Below are 11,284 nucleotides of genomic sequence, written 5' to 3' on the forward strand. Positions count from 1 at the left end.
CAAATTTGACCATAATATTTTTATTTATTAACCAATGTTACTCAAATTTCAAATTTTGATATACTAGCCGATCGTATTTATGCGTACTTGTAGCTCTAACATAAGTATATTGCTCGATTTTTACAAATTTGTATTTATTACCCACACTAATTGAGCGATTTTCTCTTTTATAATAATGGGCTCAATATTAGTAGCATACTAACTCCGTAGGTGCAATATCAACTACCGCCAGTGTTGCTAGAAGTAGGGGAAATTCCCTATATGTAGTTTTTTTCTAATATTTAGCGTCTTGTGGGACGTAGCGCCACAATGTAGGGACATTTTCATTCAACACAATTTGTAATAATTTTTACATTTTGGTGGCCCTAGAGGATGGAATTAGAAGCCGGCAAGGCTTGATCTTTAACAATGTGTGGTAACAACAGTTACCACTCATGCCAAAAAAAATCTAACAAAATTTGAAGATTACCACAAATCTACCAAACAAATATTTCTATAGAAATTTTATTTCTGTAAAAATTTTTGTCAACATTTTATTGCTATAGACAATTTAGTCAAAATTGTATTTTTATAGAAAATTTTTTTCAAAATATTGTTTCTATACATTTTTTTTTTCAAAAATTTTCAAAATTTTATTTCTATAGAATTTATTATCAAAATGTTATTTGTATAGAAAATTTTCTCAAAAAAAAAAAATTGTTTATAGAAGGTTAGGTAGAAGGTTAGGTAGTTAGGTAGGTAGACTATTCAGTCCATTGTAATACCACAGTGGTGAACTTCTCTCTTATCACTGAGTGCTGCCCGATTCCATGTTAAGCTCAATGACAAGGGACCTCCTTTTTATAGCCGAGTCCGAACGGTGTTTCACACTCCAGTGAAACCACTTAGTGAAGCTGTGAAACCCTCAGAAATGTCACCAGCATTACTGAGGTGGGATAATCCACCCCTGAAAAACTTTTTGGTGTTCGGTCGAAGCAGGAATCGAACCACGACCTTGTGTATACAAGGCGGGCATGCTAACCATTGCACCACGGTGGCTCCCTTGTTTATAGAAACTTTTTGCCAAAATTTTACTACTTTTGGTAGAATTCTACCACCTGTGGCAATCGTGGTGGTAATACAAATTTATTTTCTGTGTTATATACGTTGCATTTTCATATTTTAAGATAATAAAGTACTTAGAACCATTTTTGTTTTGTAAAATTTGTTTAAATTTAACGAAATATTGTAGGGAAAATTGTTTGCGAATGTATGGGAAAGTAGGGAACTTTTCTTGTCCTTGTAGGGTAAACCGAACATTTTCCCTGGCAACACTGACTATGAGCTATAGTCAGATTGAGACAAAGCACCCATAAACATGTACTCCTTCATTTTCTTAAATATGCAACTGCGGTTTATCTCCCAGACCTATATAAATGCTACCCCCACAAATGCTTATGATTACTAATTCAGTATGGGGGTTTAGGGTAAAGGGTGATACGGTAAAAATTTGGTCAATATTAACTTGACGTATTTCTTTCAATTTTGCATTTAACAAACCTGAACACCCCTCATTTTGAAGGTGTGTGTGTGTAGAATGTTGCTCCTATTTTGATTTTGGAATTCAGTCTTCAGTTGTCAAAATGCCGTCCAAGCAAGAAGAGCAGCGTATCAAAATTTTGCTTGCGCATCGCGAAAATCCGAGCTACTCGCACGCAAAGCTGGCAAAATCGCTAAAAGTTGCCAAATCAACCGTTACAAATGTAATTAAAGTATTTGGGGAACGTTTGTCGACAGCCAGGAAGTCTGGAACGGGGGGAAATAGAAAACCGGAAGCCGCTGAGACGACAAAGAGAGTTGCCGGTAGTTTCAAGCGAAAACCTAACTTCTCTCTCCGAGATGCCACAAATAAGCTGGCTGTACAACCGTGCATCGAGCCAAAAAACGAGCCGGACTATCGACTTACAAGAAGGTAGTGAGTCCAAATCGCGATGATAAACAAAATACGACGGCCAAAGCGCGATCCCGGAGGCTGTACACGACGATGCTGACGAAGTTTGACTGCGTGGTAATAGACGACGAAACCTACGTCAAAGCCGACTACAAGCAGCTTACGGGACAGGAGTTTTATACGGAAAAAGGAAGGGGAAAGGTAGCAGATATTTTCAAGCACATAAAACTGTCAAAGTTCGCAAAGAAATATCTGGTTTGGCAAGCCATCTGTACCTGTGGCTTGAAAAGCAGCATTTTCATAGCTTCCGGGACTGTCAACCAAGAAATTTACGTGAAAGAGTGTTTGAACAAACGTCTGCTGCCTTTCCAGTTGTTCCGTACTGTTTTGGCCGGATTTGGCATCTTGCCATTACGGTAAAAAGGCCATGGAGTGGTACGCCGCCAACAACGTGCAGGTGGTTCCCAAGGACAAGAACCCTCCCAACACCCCAGAGCTCCGCCCAATTGAGAAATACTGGGCTATTGTCAAGCGGAACCTAAAGAAGACCTAAAAAACTGCTAAGGACGTGCAGCAGTTCAAGGCAAACTGGCTTTCTGCGGCGAAGAAGGTGGACAAGGTGGCTGTACAAAATCTGATGGCAGGTGTCAAGCGTGGGGCCCGGCAATTCGGATTTGGAAAAGCGAAAGCCTAACTGAATATTTTTCCTGAATTTTATATTAATTGAACTTGAAAAAGAAATTTAATTTGATTTTTTAAATAAACGATTTCACCGATTTACACGCGTTTTCCCTTGACCAAATTTTGACCGTATCACCCTTTATGATATACTCGGCCCCGCTCAACTTTCTACTTTACTTACTTGTTAAATTGGCATTTGTTTGTACGTGAACGGCCTTATAAATATACCGGAAAAATATAATGAAAATTCGATAAATGAGATCTGTATCCTAATTTTAATTTTATAGATCCTAGATTTAAAGCCAGATAGGTCGCAAAAAAAATTCCTTATTTTAAAGAACCCGCATCTTTGGCTCGGAATCAATACCAAAATCCTTAAAGGAAGGTCAAAATCTTTGGATTCAAGTAAACTTTCTTTTTTTGAGTGTAGTGACAGGTATAAAAAAACAACAACAAAAAATTCAGCACGACATTTTGAAAAACCGCCAGATCTTTTCAGAGCCGTTTTTGGCGTTGGTTGCAAACAATCTGATTAGAGACTTTTCCACTCTTGTCCACATGCACTTTGGTCTATTTTTCAACGCAAAAATCAACCTTGCATTTCCAAAAAGCATCCCTAATAACAAGAAATGGAAATGAATAAGAAATATCTTAGCCCAACTAAGACCCATGGCAAATGATTGAATGTGGATGCAAAGAACACAGGGATAACAAAACAAAACAAAAAAAAAAAAAAACAAAAAATAAATAAATTTACACTCGCTATTTGATTTGCTTGCTTGCTCTTGATACTTGGTTGCTTTGTGTGCCTTCCACTTTATCTATAATCGAATTTTCTAACAAATCATCTGGGATGTGTTAAAGAACTTTAATAAGTTTACGCCACTTCCGTAAGGCCGATATTTCATCTCTTTTGTGATCAGCAAATGGTTGGGTGGCTCAGTGGATGATGATAGGGCAACACTAAAAACTCTTAGTTGTTTGTTTTCAGTGTTTTTTCAAAAGGGGATTTATTACTTCTGGCCTCTGTTTGACTTTTAGTCAATGTTCAAAATGAAAAGCTTCCAGTCAACATTAGTATTTCAATGGAAATTGTGATTTGTAGTAATAATTCTAGGAAATAGCTGGCTTAACTTTGCAATTCCAAATTCAATTTCGTTTGCCTGATGAGATCATGTCCCATTTGTCATTATTCTTTGTTTTTTCTCCGTTCTTTGCATGCTTTCAGTCTTTGGTCATGATTTATATTTGATAAACTGGATTTTCATAAATGGAAATATGAAAATCCATCAACCAAATTAAAAATAAATATTTAAAGCCCATTTGTATTGATGTGATTGTACATAGCAGTAATATGACATGGTTTGGACAATGTAAGGAAATGTGACATGGAATTGATATTTGGAAAATAATGGCATAAAATTCTAAATGATTGTATATTATTAAAAAACACTTTCATTAAAAATCTAAGAAAACTTGCTCTATAATTGCCTGCGTAAAATCGAGATTAGTCACATAGAAATAATTGTTTATCGCAAACGAAAATATTTTTATTGCAAAAACAAGTCTGTAAAGTCTATCTACTCTATCATATCCTTAACCACCCCTACTGAAATTAGGTATCATTGAAATATATGGGAAATAAACCGTATTTCTTTATTTAAGAAAATGTACTTCTTTATTTTCTTAAATAAAGAAATATGTTAAGGGTACTTTATCGAAATCGGGCGATATATACATGGGAGTTATATTTAAGTTTCATCCGATTTTTTTCTAAATTTAAAAGCGTCCGTCCTTGTTCCAAAAAATGTACTGTGTATCAAATTTCATGAAAATCGATTAATAATTGCGACCGGAATCCTCTGAATCCGAAATACATTGATTCTGAGTCGATCGATATATATCAAAGTAGGCACTTTTTTGGCAGATAAAAGTTATTATATCCTGATCTATATGTGGTTCAGTGTAAGAATGGTTTTGTCAAAATTTTATTTCTATACAAAATTTTATTTTTATAACAAATGATGTCAAATTTTTATTTCTACTCGTATACAAAATTTTGTAAAAATTTTATTTCTATAGAAAATTTTATTTATATAACAAATTATGTAAAAATTTAGTAAATATTTTTTTCTCTAGACTCTTTTTTTCTAGAAAATTTTTTTCTCTAGAAAATTTTGTCAAAATTTTATATCTCTTAAAAATTTTATTTCTATAGAAAAATTTCTCTAAATTTTATTTCTCTAGGAAATTTTGTCAACATTTTATTTCCATAGAAAATTTTGTCAAAATTTTATTTTCATTTCATTATTATTGAGTACCTACACAAAAAGATTAAAATCTTATAATTACAGTGCAGGATTATAAATGTCAAAACATCTCTGACACATAATAACTATATATAATGGTTAAATTTGGAATATAAAAAGAAAATAAATAAAAATTAAAATAAAACAAGTTATACAGCAGTAAGTTCGGCCGGGCCGAATCTTAAATACCCACCACCATGAATTATATAATAATAGTTTCCTTTGAAATTTCAGGAGGGCTTGAGAACACTTCCGGAAGATAAATTTAAAGATTTCACCTATGAGGACTATATCAGATTCTGGATTTATTTTTGTTTGAGTTTTAGAGGAATTATTAACATCTCTTGTAAGTGTGCAAGAAAATTATAAAATAACGTCTTGATTTGAAATCTTAAATCTGTCAATTTTTCCCCGAGAAGTAAAATTTGGAAATTTTACATTGAGTTTCAAGCAATTTTCATGATCAGTTGGCCTTCTACACCCTCAAGAAGTGAAGTCGGTCTATATGGAGGCATTACCAAATGGACCGATAAAAACTTAATCCGATACACGTTTTTGTGAGCCTCAAATACCAGAATATTTAGAATTTCGGTTTCTAGAAACCCAAGGAGTTAAATCGTTCTTATGGGGGCTATACTAAAATATGGACCGACACTCACCGTTTTCGGCACACCTCTTTATGGCCCGAAAATACCTCTAGATTTCCAATTTCAGGCAAATTGGATTAAAACTTTGGATTCTAGAAGCCCAAGAAATAAAATCGGTCTATATGGGGACTATACCAAAATATGGACCGATACTCATCATTTTCGGCACACCTATTTATGGTCCTAAAATACATCTAGATTTCCAATTTCAGGCAAATTGGATATAAACTACGGTTTCTATAAGCCCAAGACCCCAAATCGGGAGGTCGGTTTATATGGGCACCATACCAAAACATGGACCGATGCTCACCATTTTTGGCACACCTCTTTACGGTTCTAAAGTACCTTTTGATTTCCAAATTCAGATAAATTGGATACAATCTGCGGTTTCTATAAGCCCAAGAAGTAAAATCGGAAGATATGGGGGCTATATCAAAACATGGGCCGATACTCACCATTTTTGACACACCTTTTTATGATTCTGAAATACGTCTAGATTTCCAATTCCATGCAAATTGGATGAAAACGACGGATTCCAGAAGCACAACAAATAAAATCGGGAGATCGGTCTATATGGGGGCTGTACCAAAATATGGATCGATACTCACAATTTTTTGCACACGTATTTGTGGTCCTACAATACCTCTAGATTTCCAATTTCAGATAAATTGAATAAAAACTGCGGTTTCTATAAGCCCAAGAAGTAAAATCGGGAGATCGGTCTATATGGGGGCTATACCAAAACATGGACCGATACTCACCATTTTTGGCACACCTCTTTATGGTCATAAAATACCTCTAGATTTCAAATTTCAGGCAAATTGGATAAAAACGGCAGTTTCTATAAGCCCAAGAAGTGAAATCGGGAGATCGGTCTATATGGGGGCTATACCAAAATATGGATCGATACTCACAATTTTTGGCACACGTATTTGTGGTCCTACAATACCTCTAGATTTCCAATTTCAGATAAATTGAATAAAAACTGCGGTTTCTATAAGCCCAAGAAGTAAAATCGGGAGATCGGTTTATATGGGGGCTATACCAAAACATGGACCGATACTCACCATTTTTGGCACACCTCTTTATGGTCATAAAATACCTCTAGAATTCAAATTTCAGGCAAATTGGATAAAAACTGCAGTTTCTATAAGCCCAAGAAGTAAAATCGGGAGATCGGTCTATATGGGGGCTATACCAAAATATGGATCAATACTCACAATTTTTGGCACACGTATTTGTGGTCCTACAATACCTCTAGATTTCCAATTTCAGGCAAATTGGATAAAAACTGCGATTTCTATAAGCCCCCAAATCGGGAGGTCGGTTTATATGGGGGCTATACCAAAACATGGACCGATACGCACTATTTTTGGCACACCTCTTTATGGTCCTAAAATAGCTCTAGATTTCAAATTTCAGGCAAACTGGATAAAAACTACGGTTTTTATAAGTCCAAGAACTAAAATCTGGAGATCAGTCTATGTGGGTGTTATATCAAACCATGGGCCGATACTCACCATTTTTGACACACCTCTGACTCTAAAATACGTCTAGATTTCCAATTTCATGCAAATTGAAAATGAAAACAACGGATTACAGAAGCACAAGAAATAAAATCGGAAGATCGGTCTATATGGGGCTGTACCAAAACATAGACCGATACTCACCATTTTTGGCACACCTCTTCATGGTCCTAATATACCTCTAGATTTTCAATTTCAAATTGGATAAAAACTAAGGTTTCTATAAGCACAGGACCCCAAATCGGGAGGTCGGTTTATATGGAAACTATATCAAAACCTCAAATATCAAAATATCGTCTTAAAATTTCTCCCTGATCAAGAATATATATACTTTGTATAGTCGGAAATCGATATTTCGATGTGTTACAAACGGAATGACAAACTTATTATACCCACGTCCCAATCCATGGTGGTGGGTATAAAAAGATTTGTATGTCGTCTGCATACATAAGCATCTGACTATGGACTATTTCTAGAGGGAGGTCATTGGCGTACACTGAACAAAATATTGTCGTGAGGTCAAAGATTTCATGTCTTTAAAATACGAATGCAAATTTTGCTTAGCATAGAAGACGCATTTCTCTAGTATAAAGTTTCTTTCCTTGACCAAAGGTCGATAAACTTTTCAATGAAGTCCTAATGTCCTTATAATTAAGTGATTTGATTTAACATGATCATAACATGAAAGAAAAAATGTTTGGGCTAAGGTCAACTTGACTTTAAAAAAAAAAATCTTTAAATTTAATGAAATTGTCTTTAAATTTGTTGTCTTTTTGCATCTTTACTACAAAGCAAAAAATCGTTCAAATATAGGACATGTTTTTCAACACTTTATTTTAAAGACGATTTTAATTGAAACACAGCATAATTTCTACTAAAAGTCGAGTCTTAATTTGGAAAATAAAATCGTCGTTAACTTGTTTTTAAAGTACTTTGGTAGCATATGAAGAAAAAAAGCTGAAAAAGCGAAAAATTAAAATTTGCTTCCTAGAAGCAAGTACACAAAACCCGATTTTAAAAGAGAATTGTGTCTTAAAAGTATCCTTACTTGTATTGTCCGCTTCTTTGGCTAGGAATCAATACCAAATTTTTTAAAGTAAAGACAAAATCTTTGGAACCGGGTATGCTTTTTTTCAGTGTACATGCAAAATAATAGAGGTCCAATTATAGAACCCTGTGGAACCCATTTGTAACTGGGAATGGCAATGAAAAAGTATCTCCGGTGTAAACCGTCTGTAACCGATTGTTAAGATAGGAAGTAATAAAAAAGGTAGCTGTAGGTGAGAAATTGAAAAATCTTTGAAGTTTCAGACTTAACATTGCGTAATCAACAGTATCGAAAGCCTTTGAGTGATCTAAGAGGACAAGAGAATAGTTAGTTTTCTAAAAATATTTTTATTTTTCAATATAATCTCCTGAAACTTCTATACACTTAGTCCAATGCTTTTCTAGCAATTGTATCCCTTGAATAAAATAGTTTTCCTTAAGGTCTTCAAAATAGTGGTTTACAACTGTAATTGCACGCTTGCCAGCAAGGATTTTTTTTTAGATTTGGGAACAAGTAAAAGTCACTGGGAGCTAAATCAGGAGAATAAGGTGAGTGGTCAAACAACTCGTACTTTAATTCGTTGATGTTAGCCATTGACTCTTGTGGGCTGGTGCGTTGTCTTGATGATTTTTTTTTTTTGTGTTGTAAGTCAGGACGTTTTTCTCGAATTTGTACATTTAATTGATCCAAAAGGTTGCAATAGTACTCTGAATTTATTGTTTTACCCTTTTGCAGATAGTCAATCAATAAAATACCTTTGAAGTCCCAGAAACCGTTGCCATAACCTTACCAGCCGATTGAATTGTTTTTGCCTTCTTTGGGGCACTTCCTCCAGCTTCAGTCCATTGTTTGGATTGTTCTTTTGTCTCTGGAGTATAGTGGTGGATTCATGTCTCATCAACAGTTATTAAACGACGCTTAAAATCCATTCTATTTCGCGTAAAACGATCCAAACAAGCTTGAGAAATGTTCATTCTTATGCACAGAGAATACAGATTGGTTGTGATAACCGAATTTATTGCCAACCTCCTTTTGGCAGTTGCAGCAACTAACTGTTGGTAGTTGTGATACCCGATAAATTCGGTCGTCTCAATCGAATTATGGGAAATCCAACTAATACTATACATGGGGTTGGTTGTATTAGACAATGAAATTGGTCGTTGCCCCTTGTTCATTTGGTTGTATCACCCAACTTTACTAGCATCTTAACCGAATTGAAAATTAATTTTTCCTCAGAATATTGTATTTTATTTATATTTTTAAATGATAGAAAGGTACATAAAATGACTTTATACCTAAATACAATAAATTGATAACAATTTAAAACGATGATCACTGTTAAAGGCAATTGGAGTTAAATCTTTGGAGGTCTTCGTCTAGTAGTATTTATAATTGGAGTCCGAACTGAGTACATAGTGGTATATCAGAAAAATTGGCCAACACATACCGTCTAAAACCACAACAAAAATGAATCAGAAAATTAGAGTGTAGTTTTAAAAAATAAATAAAAATCTACTCGCCATGGTCACTTCCTTTTGGGTTTCATAGATAAACGGCAGATGTGGAGATGATCTTTAAAGTCGTTATCATTGTTTTCGCACAATAAAATTGTTCCACATCTAAAACATAATACAACTCAATCTGCATTTGATCCTAAACAATTTAAGGTGCGCACTATTTATCTAACTGGTAGCATTGAGTATCCTCAAGCCTGAGCGAGTTGTTCGTGAAAATGTTTGAGTGGCACTCCACCAAGGACTCAAATAAACTTAGATATGGCTGAAAAATAATCCGTTTCCAGTGGTTTTTACTTTAAATAAAAAAAAAACACGTTTTCCTTCAACATTGAAGAATTAGTAATAAATTGTTTGACATTTAAAAATATTTCCAAAGGAATTCGGCTGTGAAAACCAATTGTTAGTGCTGAATACTAAATGACAGTTATAAAAGATTTATAAGGTTGGTTGTGCGTATCGAATTCGATAAAAAATTTTCGTCAGAGAGGCAATTAGTTCAGACAACTATTTGACTGGTATTACAAACAAAAATCTATAATAATAAGCGCCAAATGGAAACAGAAACGAAATAATGATTGTAAATAAAGTAAATAGATTGACACAACTGTGATTTCATTGTAAATGCAGAATTTTCATTACAACAATCGATTTTCAACTAATATCTTCTCTGTGTGTGCGATTCTTGCAGAAAGCTTTTTTATCTGTAGTTCTTCATGCAAAATTAAATGAACTCGATCATTTCAAATGCCCATGATATTAGCAATTTCACACACTTTTATTCGTCGATCATTTAATGCCATATCATGCACTTTGGCTACAATTTCTGTTGTTGTTGCTGTTTTCGGACGTCCACTACGTGGTTCATCTTCAATGCTTGTACGACCACGTTTAAATTCAGCAACCCAATTTTTTACTGTTGCATATGAAGGAACATTTTCACCTAACACATTCATCATATCATTTTGAAATTCTTGTCATGATAAACCTTTTTTATGTAAATATTTAATGACAGCACACATTTCTAATTTTTCCATTGTAAAAAAATTGCGGATGCGTCTTTTTTGAACACCTTTTGCCAGATCGAGACAAAATTTAACATGTGTTCATAACAGAGATGGAAGTTTCCAAAACACTAACTTTTTTCTGTTTATACCGACGTTTTTGTGCTAGGCTAAGAAGTTTCCGAACTGCCCTCGTAGCAATAGGTCGGTATTCTGAATTAGATTTTGGTAACGGAATAATCTTTGCATGCTTCCATATGGTGGGATAAGTGCTGGAAGTCAGAATTGTGTTAAATAAGTAGGTGAAAAGAGGTACAAGTTGAGAGAGCAGTATTCGTATAAACCTGGGGTCCATTCCATTTAGGCCAATAGCATCTGACTCTCTATGACTTCATTCTGGGTTATGCACCTGAACTCGAAATCGTTCCACTCAGATAAGTTTCCTCCTGTCCACTGTCCACTGTCATCCGTGTCATAGAAGTATATGTCTGTCGGAGGGGCAGGAATATTAGAAAACATTTCGTTCAAATCATTTGGATCACCATGATAACTGCCCGATGACTTTGACTTCCCAACACCAATATCATGTATAATTCTCCATTTGTCTAGAAAATTTTGTCAAATT

This window comes from Haematobia irritans, chromosome 3 (assembly GCF_050003625.1).
Source record: "Haematobia irritans isolate KBUSLIRL chromosome 3, ASM5000362v1, whole genome shotgun sequence".
NCBI lineage: Eukaryota > Metazoa > Arthropoda > Insecta > Diptera > Muscidae > Haematobia > Haematobia irritans.